The sequence below is a fragment of the Tupaia chinensis genome, unplaced genomic scaffold, assembly GCF_000334495.1.
Source record: "Tupaia chinensis unplaced genomic scaffold, TupChi_1.0 Scaffold145456_1, whole genome shotgun sequence".
Classification (NCBI taxonomy): Eukaryota; Metazoa; Chordata; class Mammalia; order Scandentia; family Tupaiidae; genus Tupaia; species Tupaia belangeri.
Window position 1 is genome coordinate 853,973 of NW_006205314.1, and position 16,996 is coordinate 870,968.

At 41.6% G+C, this 16,996-nt stretch overlaps 1 pseudogene; it reads right to left on the reverse strand.

The window, feature by feature from the left end:
* Nucleotides 1–7,007: 7,007 nt before the first annotated feature.
* LOC102469311 (E3 ubiquitin-protein ligase RNF14-like) overlaps nucleotides 7,008–16,996 on the reverse strand; it is a 64,727-nt pseudogene continuing 54,738 nt past the window's right edge.

A 16,996-nucleotide genomic window follows, 5' to 3' on the forward strand; every position in this document is an offset into this window, starting at 1 on the left:
TCCTTCAGCGCTCATCTCAGCATTTGAGCCAGTCACTGTCCTCACAGGATATACCCAACCAATGGCTGAGCAAAGTAGTACAAAGCCCGAATTGTTTCCATCCAGAGAGACTTAGCAGAACCTCATATAAAAATTCTCTAAAGTACCTTCTTTGCTCTCATCTCCTTCTTGGGGTGGCAGAGCCTTTGGTCAGGTCTATATTGTAATCTGCTCCTTATCCCTAGTTCTACTTCCTCTCTTTTCCTTGCACAGCTGTTACTCTGAGAACAACTTTGTGCTCCTAACTGAAGGGTATCATATTAAGGGTCTGGAAGACTCTTATAGATAAAACATAAAAACAAGTCAAAAAGTGGGATGAGCAGATGGCGTAATGGTTACATTGCTGGACTCCCCGACATGTTTGACCACTTCTAGTCCTGGACCCAGCAGCTTGAAACTCACACTAGGCATGTGTGCATGCATGCCCAAAATTCCAAGAGGAGAATGGAGGAAACAGGACTGTGGTGTGGCCATCCCCCACCCCAGGGGGTGATTTCTTGCTTTCTGTCTTTCTTCTCTCTGGCAAGCACATGTGCCCTATAGCAAAAATCTATTTAAAAAAAATGCTCGGGAAAATAAATAGAGCTCCAAATGGGAGAACTTAACTTGGATCTCTGAAAAGAGATGTGACTGGAAATCAGCACATTTGACCTCTAGCACCTGCTCCACTACTTAGTACCAATATATACATCAACCATTTGCTTAGGCATGGAGAAGGAGTTCAGGTCATTTTGCTTCAGAGCTAATTCCTGCCTGTGTTGCTGGATTCTACTTGATCATCTGACCTAAGCTTGCAGATGAACATCTGCATCATTTGTCCTCCAGTATCCACACCATGAAAGAGGGGGGCTCAAAAGGAGTGCCTGAGGAATGCATAGACAGCGATGCCCACAAGTCACTTTCATCAACCTTTGTGATTTTGAGTACTACTGATAATGAATGATGATTAAGACAATTAAATTTAAAATTTCATTATACATTCCTTTCTCCAGCAATATTTGATAGCTGACATTTTATTCATTGATTGCAACACTACAGGGATGTTGAGCCTTTGTAAAAGATAAGCAAGAGAAAGATGACAATAGATTCCAAGAGTCTGAGGAAGTTATTATTGTCTTTCTTGCTTTTACCTGTAATTTCTGGAAAATAAATATCAAGCAAATGTTGTAACCTTGTTCAAAATACTGGTCCCCTCCACTGACATTAGAGGTTGAGTTTAAGCCACCATGGAGACTTCTGCATTCCCAGCAGAAGAGAAAGATATACTAGAGAAAAAGGAAAACAAAGAGAAAGAGACAGAGAGTTAGAGACAGAAAGAGGCAGATGGAAACAGAAACAGAGAGACAAAGCCTAATGTAGGTTCAGGAAGAGAGCTCAACCTAAGATTTGTACTCACCCCTTTGTCCAATTTGGTAGAAAGCAACTGGCTTCAGCTTTAAAGAAATCAACTCAAAGTGGATCAAAGTCCTAAATGTAAACTCTCAAAGTATAAAACTACTGGTAGAAAACACAGGGGAAGGACCAGCAGATGCGTAATGGTTACGTCACTGGACTCCCATATAGTCACTTGTGGTTCGAGTTCTGGACCCGGTGGCTTAAACTCATGCCGGGTGCGTGTGCGTGCGTGCCCAAGATCCCAAGAGGAGAATGGAGGAGAAGGGATTTTGTGGTGTAGTTATCCCCCCTGGGAGATGATTTCTCAGTCTCTCTCTCTCTCTCTCTCTGTCTTTCTGGCAAGCGTACGTGCCCTATAGGAAAAACCTCTCCAAAAAATAAATAAATAAAAAAAACACAGGGGAAACTCTTGAAGACATTGGAGTAAGCAAAGATTTCTTAAATAAAACTACTAAGGCACAAGCCATAATCTCAAAAATAACAAGTGGGACTACATCAAGCCAAAAAGCTTCTGCACAGCAAAGGAAAAAACAGAGTGCAGAGATAACCCTCAGAGAAACTCCTCAAAATGAGAGAAAATATTTGCAAACTATGCTTCAGATAGGGATTGATAACAAGAATATATAGGAAACTCAAGCAGCTTACCAGTAACAACAACAACAAAAAAAGTCTGATTAAAAAATGGGCCAGTGCTTGGGACCAGCAGTTAGCGTAATGGCTATGTCGCTGGACTCCCATGTAGTCGACCATGGTTCACGTCCCGGACCCGGTGGCATGAAACTCACGCCAGGCGCATGTGTGTGTATGCCCAAGATCCTGAGAGGAGAATGGAGGAGAAGGGATTGCAGCGCGGCCATCCCCCATGGGAGGTGATTTCTCGCTTTCTGTCTCTCTGTCTCTCTCTGTCTGTCTGGCAAGCACACGCGCCCTATCGCATAAACCTCCCCCCCAAAAAAAGAAATGGGCCAGTGCTTTTACTGAGAGTCATAATCATGAAGGGATATTGTATTTTATCAAGTGCTTTTTTCTTCATTTATTGATATGATCATATGGCTTTTATCCTTCTTTCTGTTAATATGGTGTATTACATATATGGTTTTGTGTATGTTGAACCATCTTTGCATCCCTGGAATAAAACCTTCCTGGTGGTGGTGTAAAAACCAAACCAAACAAAACAAAAATCCCAGAAAACTTTCCAAGGAAGATATACAAATGGCCAAACAGCATATGAAAAAATGTTCAACGTCTCTTATCATAAGGGAAATGCAAACTGAAACCACAATGAAATGCCACTTAACCCCAGTCGGAATGGCTATGATTTAAAAAAAATAAAGGACGAGTGCTGGCAAGGTTGTGGTGACAAGGAAATCCTCCTACACTGTTGGTTGGAATGTAAATTAGTACAGCCACTATAGAAAACAATATGGAAGTTTCTCAAAAACTTACAAAAAGAATTACCATACTACCCAGTAATACCTGAGTATTTACCAAAAAAAATAGAAAAACAGTTGGAAAGACACTCACACATTTATTGCAGCATTTTTTTTTTGAGAGGTTTTTGCTATACGGTGTATGCACTCACCAGAAAGACAGACACAGAGAGACAAAAAGCGAGAAATCAATCCCCAGGGGGGGATGACCATGCTGCAATCCCTTCTCCTCCATTCTCCTCTCGGGATCTTGGGTGCGCACGCACATGCGCCTGGTGTGAGTTTTGCATGCACATGCACCCAGCATGAGTTTAAGCCACCAGGTCCAGCACTCAAACCACAGTCAACTACATGGGAGTCCAGCAACATAGCTATTATGCCACTACTGGTCCCAGTAGCAGCATTATTCACAGTTACCAAGACATGAAATCAATCTAAATGCCCAAAAATGAACCTCTGGATTGAAAAAACATGTGGTACATATACATGATGTAATACTACTCAGCCATAAAAAATAAAAATATAAAAAAGTGAGACCCTGTCATTTGATACAAACTGGAGGAAAATAGAAGATTTAATAGTAAGTGAAGCAAGCCAGACTATGAAAGACAAATGTTAAATGTCCCCACAATAATGAATGTCTATACTTTATGGCATAAACTGAAAGACTGGAAGACATAACAGCAGAAACAGCAAGTGTAGATACCAAAGACTGTCAGAAGGGGTGAATAGTGAAGGGTGGGAGGGGAAAACTCAGGAAAAAAAAATTAACAGACACAAGAATGAAAACTTATCTGTTGAGGGTGATGTATATGGTATTATCTTTGACTTGACTGGCATGTAATGCATATATGCTTTGAAAAACCATATTGTACACTGTAAAGATATATAATGATTAAATGTAAATTTTTAAAAAAATTAAAAATAATATCCCAACCAGGAACACATGTTACATATAGAAAATGAAAAACAGTTGGAAAGCAAGAAAGTGTGGTAGAAATAGGTAATGGGGTAGGAAGTTATAGGAGATACACATTTTTCGAGTTTTCTCTTTATAGTATGAAATGAGAGAATGGTAAGGCTTGCTGCATATATGGTGGGTGGTATCTATGATGAAATTTCCCCACAATCCTTCCTCCTGACACTCTACCAAGTGTCAGCTCTCATCCTTATCATTCTCTCTCATTCAATTCACACAAATGACTTAATGGTTTCTTGGTTCTCACCTCTGTTTAGACCAATAATCCATTCCCTCCCAAGAGAGTCTTCTGGTCCAACTCTCCCACTGGACACAAGGGAAAAGAAAATTGCAAACAGACCTTGTCTAAGGTCACACAACTGCAAGCAAGTAGATGAGCTGGGAGTCAGGCTATGAAAGAGAGACATTGTATGTCTCCACTTAATATATATTGATTGTTCATACTCTATGGCAGAAATGGAAAGATTAGAGGATATAGAAGCATGGTAAATGGTTACAGACACTACACTGGAGACAGTGTGGGAAGAGGCTGGGAAATAGGGGAGAGTTAAAGGAAAGGAATCAAGGAGAAAAATAGAGAGGCAAGACATTTGAGGGATACACAAATGGACAATTGTCTGTTGATGATAACGTGTATGATATCTTTGACTGGACTGGTATGGGGTTGTGTTCATGTTGGGTGAATTCATTTTGCAAGCTATAGTGATTGAATGTATAAAATAATTTTTTTAAAAGAATTCAGGTTCCTGCAGAGTTGAAACTTCAAACAGACCTGGAGTTTCCTCCATCCGCACAACATTTGTACAGCCTATCTAACTGCAGGAAGATTGGGAAATGCAACTAAGCTGTGTACCCAAAAAGGAGAGAAGAACCAGGTGTTAGTGAGCAGGTTCTGTATACCAAATGTTCACTCCTAGATGTTCTTAAAGGCATGTAGTAGCCATGCTTATTTGTTAGACGGAGACAGCAAGGATATGAGTATATCTTGCTCTGGGAATACTCATCTCCATTTCCCAGGATCTGACAATCACAAAACAGTTAATAGCCTCCATACTTTGTCTCTGCTTACCAACTGGTCAGCCAAAGGGGATCCAGTAAAGGACTCTCAAAGGCCCTAGTAACAGTGGAGCGTGGAGCAATGAGTTATGACTTAGAAAACAACTACCCAAGAGAGCTACTGAACTCTCATCAGACTATATTATGTACAAAAAACGTGTTGTGTTAAGCTGCTGAAATTGAGGGTTGTTTATGCAATGGCTAGTATTAATTGCTTTGGCTAATACAGAATCTAATAGTTCCCTGACAAGTGCTCAAATTGAGCTTGTCAGGATTGGATGGAATCTTATCCTGTTTGGTGGTTTATTAATTTACTAGAACTGCCACAAGAAAAGAAAAGAAGAAAAGGACTACAGGGACCAGCAGGTGGTATAGTGGTAAATGTGCTAGACACCCACATGGTCAACCACAGTTCAAGTCCTGGACCTGGTGACTTTTTCCCACTTTCCCTCTCTCTTTCTCTCTCTCTCTGTTTTTGTCTCTCTCTCTCTGGTGAAAGCATGTGCCGAGAGCATGTGCCCTATAGCAAATTAAAATAATAATATAATAATCATAACAATAAATAACATTGAATAATTATTTTAAAAAAGAAGAAGACTGTGAGTTAAACAAAAGAAATGTATGCTCTCATAGTTCTAGAGGCCAGAAGTCTTTGATCACGGTGTCAGTAACATCGATTCCTTCTGGGAGCCATAAAGAGTGAAACTGTTCCTAGGCCTCTCTCTTTGGCTGGTAGATGCATCACCTCAATCTCTGCCTTTATCTTTTTTTTTAATTATTTTTATTTTTAAGTTAAGCATCCTCATTGACAATCCAGAAAAAGAGTCCTTGCTGACCCTTTGGGCACCCACACCTAAACAGTTCAAAGTTAATTCCTCAATTTTCAATCATAAGATAGGATATAAGAACATGTTCACAAGGTGCTGTCATGTTTTTTGGTCCTCTTTTTCAAAAAAAATATTATTTTGCTACCAAGCTTCTCACCAAATCTTAAGGAAAGACAATTTTTCAAAAAGCCAGCAAAACTCAGAAACAGGAATCTAAGTATCAAGTCAAAATTATCACCCCAATCACTGCTGCTTCAAAAAAGGGTAGGAGGCCAAATCCCCACAGCTCATTGTAGAAGACCTTTAAAAAGAATTGAGAGAGTTAGGACTAGAACTACAGTGGCATGGACAGGGTCAAAAGCAGAAAATTAAAGAACATTCCACTTGTTCATCTCAGGAATATGTTAGGCTTTCTCCTATCCCAGCAGAGGAAATAAACACACATACTGCTGGAATTGAGATTGTCTGTACTAACAGTAAGTTGGCTGAGGGTAAAGGGAGAGTGTGTGGGACAAAAGGTATCAAGAACAGGACAAGCAGTTTTGAATCTGGGCTCCACTGTTCAGCAAAGTTGAAATGGGCTGCAATTCTTCTGAGCCAGTATAATTCTAGACCTGCCTCACAATCAGTGGATTATATACACCACTAATAAATGTCAAGTGACCCACAGTATTTGTGGTATCAAAAAATATTTTTTAAATTATTATAAATTTCTATTCTGAAAAGCAGTAGATTCAAACAACACTGGACCATCCAGTCAGTTACAGAGTAAAAGACTCCCTCCAAAAAGAACTGACTTGGCAGAAATTTAGGTTGGAAGGAATGGGAGTAATGTGCAGTAAATGAGATCAGGCTTTTGGTACAAAGTTAATAAGGCTTCTATCTACTCCAGTTGTAAGGAGTAGAACTGAGGAGGCTCCAACAGAATGTCTTAGAGGGATGCTTCCCAGAGATGATAGTCTAAAGTTTAAATGTTGATGCTTCTCTTTTCCTAAAGCTTGGGGGAAGAAAATAAATATTTAATGTTTGACTATTCAGAGCTAATATTCTATAGTTTTCATTTTTCTGAACCTTTGGCTTATATTTTTCTCAATTTATATTACATTGGAAAAATGTATAAATCAGTAGTTTCAAATAAAAATATAAACGTCTTTCTTCCATATCTTCTAGACAGGAAGACTGAATGAATGGTATCCTATATATCCTGCAAGATTATTTTGTGTACTTGACAAAAGATTAGGGCAAACATGCCACTTCCATATCTCGAGCAAAAGGAGTTAACTAGTCTTCAATCTCATCTTCCCAAATATCTCCATTAACATCCAAGCATGGAACAACTGGTTAAAACATGGAGAAGCAAGATCAGTGAAATACTTGTAAGAGTTTTCTCTAGAGAGAGAACCCATGCAAATCCAACAGGAACACTGCATACAGCCGGTACATGTCATTTTGTTACATCCATCTAATTTCTCTATAGGAGTTCCAAAATACAGGCAGCTCTCTGAGTTCTTTTCTAGCCACTCCTTGCTTTCTATCTCTTCCAGTGCCCTCTGAATTACCCTTTTACCATACCTCTGCTCCAAAAACCTTTGATTGGTCTCATCTGCTTGCAGGTACTCATTTTGTAAGTCTATTAATTTCTCTGCAGTCACCTTACATGGAAAGACCCCATGGCAGGTCAATCTGCACAAAGTACAGAAGGCAAAATTGCAGCTGGGACAAATGCCCATGGTGCAGCCAGGCCCCTGCATCACAGGCAGCTGGTAGCATGGGCAGGGGCAGCACACCACATCTGCCAAAGTGGACTGCAGAAGGAGGCTGTCATCATGGGCAAACAACTCGGCTTCCACCAGCTCTTTGGCCTGTCCAGGTGTGGCCACAGAAGGGCTCTTTGGTTCTGGGCAGTTGAGGCATTGAACCCGGCCATCTCTGATCTGGATTTCAAAGTAGTCCTTCCGGCAGGCTTTACAGTACACAAGCCTGCACTCCAAAAAGTACACACATTCACTAACCAGCTTCTCAGAGAAACAGATATTGCACAGGAACAATTTACTATTAAAGCACTTTATCTGCCAAGCTTGATCGAAGTCCAAGATTTCCTGGATCAGATTTGATAATGACTCCACATCCTGCACAGCTCTCTTGTCCACAACTTCCTCGTGGCCTACATCAGATCCAGCAGCTCCCCAAAATCAAGCTCTGTGTTGGCAGAGGTTTGAGCTGTTCTCTGCACTTTTTTTTCTGAGAACCCATCTTGAGTTCAAAAGTAGACATGATATTCAGGTATGTTAGGATCTCTTCCTTAAGAAACTGCATCCAGGCAAACAGGACCACACTGCCACGATGTTCTTCCCATAGGTTGTCTAAGTGCAGATAGCTGAGTTGGTGACAGCCATTTGCCACTAAATGTGAATGAAGATGAGGAGGAGGATGAATAATCAGGTGGCAGTTCAAAGTTCAGCACAAATGGAGGCAGAAAGCAAATAATGTATTCAAAGTCACTGTTCTGGAGACACTCATTTGAATTGTCGCTCACAAATATCTTGAAGTTTTGTGGCAAATCCAAATAGATCCTGGTTTCTCCCCCTTAGACAGAATCTGCTTTTTAAAATTAATTTCTATCATAAATACTCGCCAAGGCCAGCAATTCATCTTCCTGAGCTTCTCAGTCTTCTAACAACACTCAAGTTTCTGAAAAACTGTCAACAACCAAGAGAGAAGGATATTAACACTTCAGTCTATTTTTCAGTTCAGTTTGGAATTCATGCAAGTCCCATTAATCCTCCAGCTGGTGGAGCTGAGACTGTTGAAGCTGGATAAGAGGCCGAGATGTGAACTCAAGCTAGATATACTATGGAAATCCTGCAATGGAGAAGGAAAGAATACAGAGAAGGATAGCAAGAAAATAGAGAGCCATGACATTAGTGGGATAGAAATGGTTTATTACCTGTTGATGATAACATGTATAGTATTCTCAACTGGACTGATCTGAGAAGTATTTCATGTTGGGTAAATTCCTTTTACAATTATAGTAATTGAATGTTTAAAAAATAATGAGAATAAAAATAATAATAATAATCTGGAAAAACATGATGAAAAGCTATTTGATAATGATGATGATGTGGATAGTAATGTATTTGTCTTGACTGATATGCATGGTATTCCTTTTGGGAAAATAAATGTAATACACTGTGAAGATACATGTGATTCAATGTAATATAAACAAGATTATGATAATAATAAGTGAAATTAAAAAATAAAAAAGAAAAGAAATTCTGCCATCGCCACTCACCAGCCAGACTTAGGGACACCCTGCACTAGCCAAGCACTGCCTCTTCCCTCTCTGCCTTTATCTTCGTGTCATGTTCTCCTGTATGTCTCTGTGTCCAACTTTCCCTTTCTTATAAGGATGCCCATCTATCAGGTTAGGGCCTCACACTCTGCCATTGTAATCCCATTCTAACTGAACCTGTTACCTCTGCAGTAACACAATTTCCAAATAAGATCACACTTTGAGTTACTGGAGGTTAAGATGTCAACGTGGGAATTTGGGGAAAACATATTTCTACCTATAGCAGTTGATGTTAATTGGCAAGCAGCTACCTCTGTGAGGACGTGAGAGCGAGCCTAAATACTGTTCTTCCAATGGGGAGAGTGATGTTGAGTCCCACATTTGATACAGCCAGCTTCCTGTGGTTACATCTTTGTTGACCTAACAGAACTTGTAATATTTTTGTGTTCTACATGGTGTCTGTCAATCGCCATTGCCCTTAAGATAAGCACAGTCTCTGAACTAAATACTGTGTCTAAAATGTCTATTTATAAGTTGTTACGGGCTGAGTGGTGTAACTACCCCCCCCCAAAAAAAATTATATATTGAAGTCCTCACCCCTAGTACCTCAGAATGTGGCTGTATTTGAGTAAAGGGTCTTTTTTAAACTTTTTTTTTTTGAAAGGTTTTTTCGCTATAGGGTGCGTGTGCTCACCAGACAGACAGAGAGAGACATAGAGACAGAAAGTGAGAAATCGCCCCGGGGAGGGGATGGTCACGCCGCAATCCCTTCTCCTCCATTCTCCTCTAGGGATCTTGGGCATGCACGCACACGCGTCCGGCGTGAGTTTTAAGCCACGGGGTCCGGGACGCGAACTGTGGTCGACTACGTAGGAGTCCAGCAACATAGCCATTACGCTAACTGCTGGTTCCCAGTAAAGGGTCTTTTAAAGAGGTGAGTAATATAAAATGAAGTTATTAGTATGGGCCCTAATCCAGTGTGACTTGTGTCCTTATAAGAGGAGATGAGGACACAGATACACAGAGGGAAGACTACGTGAGGATACAGGGAGAAGATAGCCATCTGCAAGACCATGTGAGAGGCCTCAGGAGGAATTGGCCCTGCCAGCACCTTGACCTTGAACTTCCAGCCTCCAGAACTGGGAGACAATCCATTTCTCTTGTTAGGATTTCTCTTCGTTAGGATTCTTCAAGAGGTTAGGAAAAGCCTTCAGGTCCACCTCTGCAGTGGTAGATATGTGCATGGAAATGACATTTTTAATAGTAAAGGACTTGCTGTTGTTGATGTGTACTTAGCTTGTCTACCTGTCCCTCGTCACAGTCCATTCATTATAGGCCTTTCCTATGACATACTATTCCTTAGGTCTACAGATTCAAATGATGAGTCCTCACTCTCGGTACTCGACTTTGTGGGAGGACATGCCTTTGTGACCCAATACATTCCATATCAGCATGGGCACAGGGCTCCAGCTGGGAGTCTATTCCTAGTAGCAGGAAGAACTGCAACCCAAGCATGTGGGTAACTACATTTGCGTCCCAGAGTTAATAGTTCCTTTCCTTTAATCCAGTAGTTTTTAGCCCATGACATATTTCAAATGTTGTCCCTATTGCAAGCATGCAAACTGGCTCCTGGGTTCCTGAGTCACTGAATGTCAAGTGTGGTGAGATGCTAAGGTGGTGCTGCTAAAGTTAGAATGTTCAAAGTTGCCAATTAATTCTGTGCAAAAAGGTGTTTACGTTAGCCTCCACTTTGGGCCCAGCCTGATGTTCTCAAGCTTCTGCCTGTCTGGGACCTTCTCGGAAGTAACTGCTTGCCTCAGGCCTAGAAACAAAGCAATTACCTACAGAAAAGTTGCCAGCCTATCTGTTGGACAGCAACTGGCTATATTTATCTTCTATCCTCCTCCCACTCTTTGCCCATGTTAGTTTTATTTTGCTCTGTAACAAATTAGCATGAATTTAGCTGCTGTAAACAACACACATCTATTTTCTCAGTTTCCATGGGTTGGGGGTCTGGGTAGAACTTAGTTGAGTCCTCTGCTGGAGGTTTCACAAGCTGCTTTGTATGTATTGGTCAAACAACATTCTCACAAACTGCTTAGGATCCTCTTTCAAAGTTCCACCATTGCTGGTATGATTAATTTTCTTCTTATGGATGACTGAGGGCCCTGGCTTTTTGATGACCCTTAACTGTAGGCTTCTCCTAAGTTCTAAAGGGTGAGGCAGCTCACAGCATGGCTATCTGCTTCCTCAAGGGCAGTGGGTCTCTCCAGTCTGCTAAGAAGGAATCTAAATAATGTAACATGGTCACAAGAGTGACACCCCATCACCTTTTCTTATTCTGTCATGTAGAAGCAAGTCTCCGGTATTGCCCACACTCTAGGGGGAGGTATTATACCAAGTTTTAACTCACTGGAGGTTACCATTTGGTGTGTCCACCACCTCCACCTCATCCCTGACCTGCTTATCTCTTAGAGGGTAAAAAGCAAGGCAGCTGCTGGCAGTTTCTGCTCATAACACCACCAGTCAAGTTGGTGCTTGGGGCTGCTTGCTGCTGTTGTGTTCTCCCAGCATAGTCATCATGCCAGGTACATTCCTTGGTAGTCATTGGTAATTTGCCAGGTAAGTGACATCTCTTTGTGCTCCTAGTCTCAGAACCAATCCCACAACATCACATGAACAATTTCTAGACTAGCAGCATCAGCATTCCAAAGGAGTTTGTTAGAAATGAAAACTCTCTGGCTCTACCCAGACCTGCTGAATCAGAAACTCTAGGCTGGGGCCCTGAAGTCTGTATTTTAACAAGCCCTCTAAGGGATGCTCAAGGCTGAGTACCGGCAATAGGCTTTGTGAAGAAAGGAAACTCAAACAGCTAAGGAGAACCACGAGAAGAGAAAATACAAGTTCTCCTGGGTATTGGTTTGCTGGAGCCGCCATAACAAAATATCAGACTGAGCTGCTTCGACCAAGGAATTGTATCAGTTTGATGGGCTGGGAAATCCAAGGTCAAGGTGTCAGCAGGGTTGGTTTCTCCCAACTCTTCTTTCCTTGGCTTGTAGACGGTCAACTTCACTCTGCATCCTCACATGGTTTTCTTTCTGTATATGTGACTGTGTCCTGAGCTCTTCTTCTTACAAGGACTCCAGTTGTATTGGATTGGAGTCTACCTTAATGACCTCATTTTACCTTAATCACCTCTTTAAAGATCCTCTTTTTTTTTTTTTTTAGAGGTTTTTGCTATAGGGCACATGCGCTTGCCAGAGAGACAGAGAGACAGAAAGCAAGAAATCCCCCCCAGGGGGGATGGCCATGCCACAATCACTTCTCCTCCATTCTCCTCTCAGGATCTTGGGCACATGTGCACCTGCACCTGGCGTGAGTTTAAACCACCAGGTCCGGGACTTGAACCACAGTTGACTACATGGGAGTTCAGCGACATAGCCATTATGCTAACTGCTGGTCCCAAGATCCTCTTTTCAAATACAGCCACATTCTGAGGAACTGAGGGTTAAGACTTCAACATAACTATGGTCAGCTACATGGGATTCTAGCTCCTTAACCACCATGCCACCTTCTGGCTCCTCTCAAATGTTTAATACCTCTTTCCCAGAGAATCATATTAAATATACATGAAATATAAAATCGAGAAGGTCTAATTATTGACAATGAATAATGTGAAACAGTGTTGACTATAGAAATAACTCTGGGCATTGTGTTCATCATGAAGAGATAGTTTCTGTTAGAATGAAGTGCCATGTCAGCCCAGCCCTGCTTTCAACACCTGCAGAGAAAGACAAGAGGAACTGGAGGAGGACTTGCTCCAAACTGGAGACTATCAACCCCAGATAATTAAGTTACAAGACTACATGTGAAAAAAAAGACATGGAGGGTCAGAATAATTAGTTCAACTAGATTTTGTGCATTAATATTATATATGTTAACAGACAAAACAGCACGCATATATGTTACACATATGTGCTTAACAAGTATATATGGGGATAGTCTAAAACTGTCAAGCCTTAGCCAAAACCCTTGAGACTTCTGTGTGAATCTCATCAATAAATTTAAAAGGAAAGATAATTTGAAAAAAAAAAAAAGATTTCAACATATAAATCTGAGGAGACATATTTTAGCCCCTAACATCCCCTTTTTCCCCATATCTCCACAAAGATATGTGCTGGGACTGGGGTGCCACCAGGCCCAGAAAGTGGCTCTGCATGCAGCAGAGGGATGCTTCCACACTCTGGATCTCCCTTCTTGTCCTATTCACTAGGGAAAATGGTATTTTTTGGTGCCCGGCAGTCACGATATGAGGTGCCAACTGTTTCTAGGAGTCATCTGGAAATGCCAATGGTTCAGCACCAAAAGATTTTGGGGCCCATGGACTGTTGGTCCCCTGCTTGGAGGAACTGCTAGTCCTATTAGAAGTTGAACTTGGGGAGCACCACCCTCTGGAATAATGGAAGGGCTGGCCTCACTAACTGCCTGTCAAGCCCAGCCCCTTCCCTGAGTAAGCACCCAGGATGATATTCAGACAATACTGCCCAAGGTACTACATCAACAGGCCTCTCAGAGAGCCTGTCTGGCTTAGGAGGACAAGTGAAGTCACACTGAAAGTGACAATCCACATTTCATTGACACGTTTCCTCCAAAGTCCAATTCAATCTTTTTAGGAGTCTCTTGTGTGCTCAAAAACAATTTGTTCCTCTAGGATGACCATTGCATTCCTGGGCGATTTTATTCTCTTCATCCTGCTGCTCCAGCATACACTCTCCTCCACTGCTCTGCAGTCCACAAGAGCCCAGCACTGTCTGTCTGTCACTCTTCTGCCAGAGCCCATGTTACTGCTACTACTCGATAAAGCAGATACAGCCTCGCGAAGCTCTGAGCAGTAAGCCCCAGCAAGTGACAATTAAGCACTGCTCTGCCAGGTACAGCAGGCCCTGCCAGGGCTATTGTTTTGCCAGGAACAGCTGTCTTCCATGCTATTCTTCCTAGTAGAGGAGAGATCCATTTGTTGCCACTGTGAGCTCTCACAATGACAGAACTAAATGTTAGTCTTTGAAAACTAGGGGAAAATTCCCACTCCCTTTTGTATTACACTCTGTTATTCAGTCTCATGTTCCTCTCTGAGCCCACTAGTGAGATGTTTTATATCTAGTCTGAAAGATCACATATTGTGCCAGGTGTCTATGCTTAAGACAGTGGCTATGGCCAAAAGGGCAGAGTCACATAGGCCACAGTTTGTGCTCACAAGGCACAAGAGTTTGTCCTTATGCCTTGAAGCCATTCGTAGGGAATTAGGAAGCCATCCCAATTGTCTTTTTTTAATCATTAACATGTGTTTATGCTATATTTGTAGGAGAGTCATATTTTCAACTTTGGGAAATGATATGCTGTCACAAATGTAATTAAATCCCAATTTAGGTTTCACACCTTTTTCATGTATAATATAAAATGTACCACCATAACCATTGTAAGTGCACAGTTCAGGGGCATTAAGCACATCCCCATTGCTGTGCAGCCAGTACTATCATCTAACTTCAGAACTCTTCGCAGTTTGCAAAATTGAAACTCTGTGCCCTTTAAATAGCAACTCCCCTTTCTTCCCCTCACTCCCCAGGCCCTGGCAACTACCATTCTACTTTCTATCTCTGTGAATTTGACCTTGCTAGGACCTCATAGAAGTGAACTCACACAGTCTTTTGGGGACTGCTTATTCCATTTGGCATAATGTCTACTTGATTTTTACACTCTCCCATTCTACTTGAAACTTCTATTAGTGTACAAATAGGTAAACTAATTTCATCTCAGAAATGTTAAAGAACACACACTTTAATCCTGTCTACCCTCCTGTTAGAGACTTGTCCCTCTTTTCCTTTTACTTGATCACTTGCTTTCTAAACAACCACACTCTTCCATGCCATTTTCCATACTCAGCAATGACCTCCTAATCAATGAATTTAGTGACTTTCCCCTCTCAAAATTCATCTGCTCTGATGTCTTCATAGAATTAAATGTACAGCATGTCATTTGTTCTACAAATAGCCTGTGAGCTCTGCAGAAATGGTCAAATTATTATTCATTGAAAGATCATCTCATCTCCATTTTACAGATGGAAAAACTGAGCTTCCGCATTTCATTTGCTCATAAATTCAACAAATATGTATAGAGTTCCCCTAGCACCCCTCTAAGGGTGCTAGAGAGAGAACAGTGAGCACCACAAACCCTGTCTCTTTTCTCATGGAGTTTATAGTCCAGTAGGAAAGATGGACGCTTCTGTGCAAAATATCAAACACATAAGCATAAATTACCCATCGTGGTCAGCGTTTTAAATAGAAGATAGTGTTTTGAGGTTCACAGAAAGCCTTAAGTCAGATCAAAAGTGAACTTAGGAAAGATGCCCCTTAAGACATAACACTGGGCAGAGAGAGAAAGAGAAGAGATATAACACTGGGCAGAGAGAGAAAGAGAAGAGATATCCAGACAAAGGAAACAACATGTACTTACTCAGGAGTTCATCATCTTTGGGGAACTGAAAGAAGATTGGAGTCACTGGAACAGAACTAGCAGGGAGGACAAGTGCAGAAGAGGCTCCAGAGGAAGGCTGCATTTCATCCTAAGGACAACAGGGAGCCTTAGAAGACTCTGTGTGTTTATTTGTTTAATTGCCAGAGGGTGCATGTATTTGCCAAAGAGATAGAGAAGACAGAGGGAGAAAGTACCCCTCAGTGGAGTGTGGTCACACCTCAATCCATTCTTCTCCATTTCTCCATCTTGTTGGGATTTGGCACATGCACACACATGGACCTGGCATGTTTTTTCAAGCTGCTGGGGCTGGGATTCCAACTCCAGTTAGACACATGTGATTGACTCCTTTAACCATTAGGCTACAGCACCAGCCCCTTAGAAGACTTTTAATCAACAGTATGACAAACAAATCTGAACATATGAGTATGAGCAGCCTCTAACTCTTTCTCTGTGCTGTACCCCAACCAGGACAAAGGAATTTGGAGTTTTCTGACCGACTGAGTCTTTTCTTTACCTCCTTGAGAAACTCTAACACTTAAGTAGAGGGGAGGATCCAGCAAAGGGAATTTAGAAAGAGGAGCCAGAAAAATAAAATAAAATAAAAATGTTGGTTATAATGTTGATACTACTGAAAGCAATCTACAATTTTCATGCAATCCCTATAGATGGCATTTTTCACAAAAATAGGAATAAAAAGGTCCTAAAATTCATATGGAGCCACAAAAAAAATCCCAAATGGCAAAAACTATCATGAGCAAAAATAAAACCAAAGGCATCATACTACCTGATTTCAAAATGTACTACAAAACTCGGGAACCAGCAGTTAGCGTAATGGCTATGTCGCTGGACTCCCACGTAGTCGACCGCGGTTCGCATCCCAGACCTGGTGGTTTAAAACTCACGCGGGGCGTGTGTGTGTGCATGCCCAAGATCCAGGGAGGAGAATGGAGGAGAAGGGATTGCGGCGTGACCATCCCCCCTGGGGGGTGATTTCTTGCTTTCTGTCTCTAATGTCTCTCTCTCTCTGTCTGTCTGGCGAGCGCGCACGCGCCCTATAGCGAAAATCTCTCCAAAACAAACACACACACACACACACGCACACACACACAATGTACTACAAAACTATTGTGCCCTATGAGGCAAACCCACATGGGAAAGTTCCCAGTTCATGTGCGGAGACATCCCTGAGTACAGAGGGCATGTGCTTGCCCATGATCTCAGGCTGCCTGAGGCTGGGGGTCGGCCATGGCATAAAGACCCTGTAGAGGGTGCTAGCACTCTTTCTCTCCCTCCCTCTCTTTCTCACGCTCTGTCTCTCTCACTCATGGAAGACAGAGAAAGAAGGAGGAAGAAAGAAAAAGAGGAAAGAAAGAAAGAAAGAAAGAAAGAAAGAAAGAAAGAAAGAAAGAAAGAAAGAAAGAAAGAAAGAAAGAAAGAAAGAAAGAAA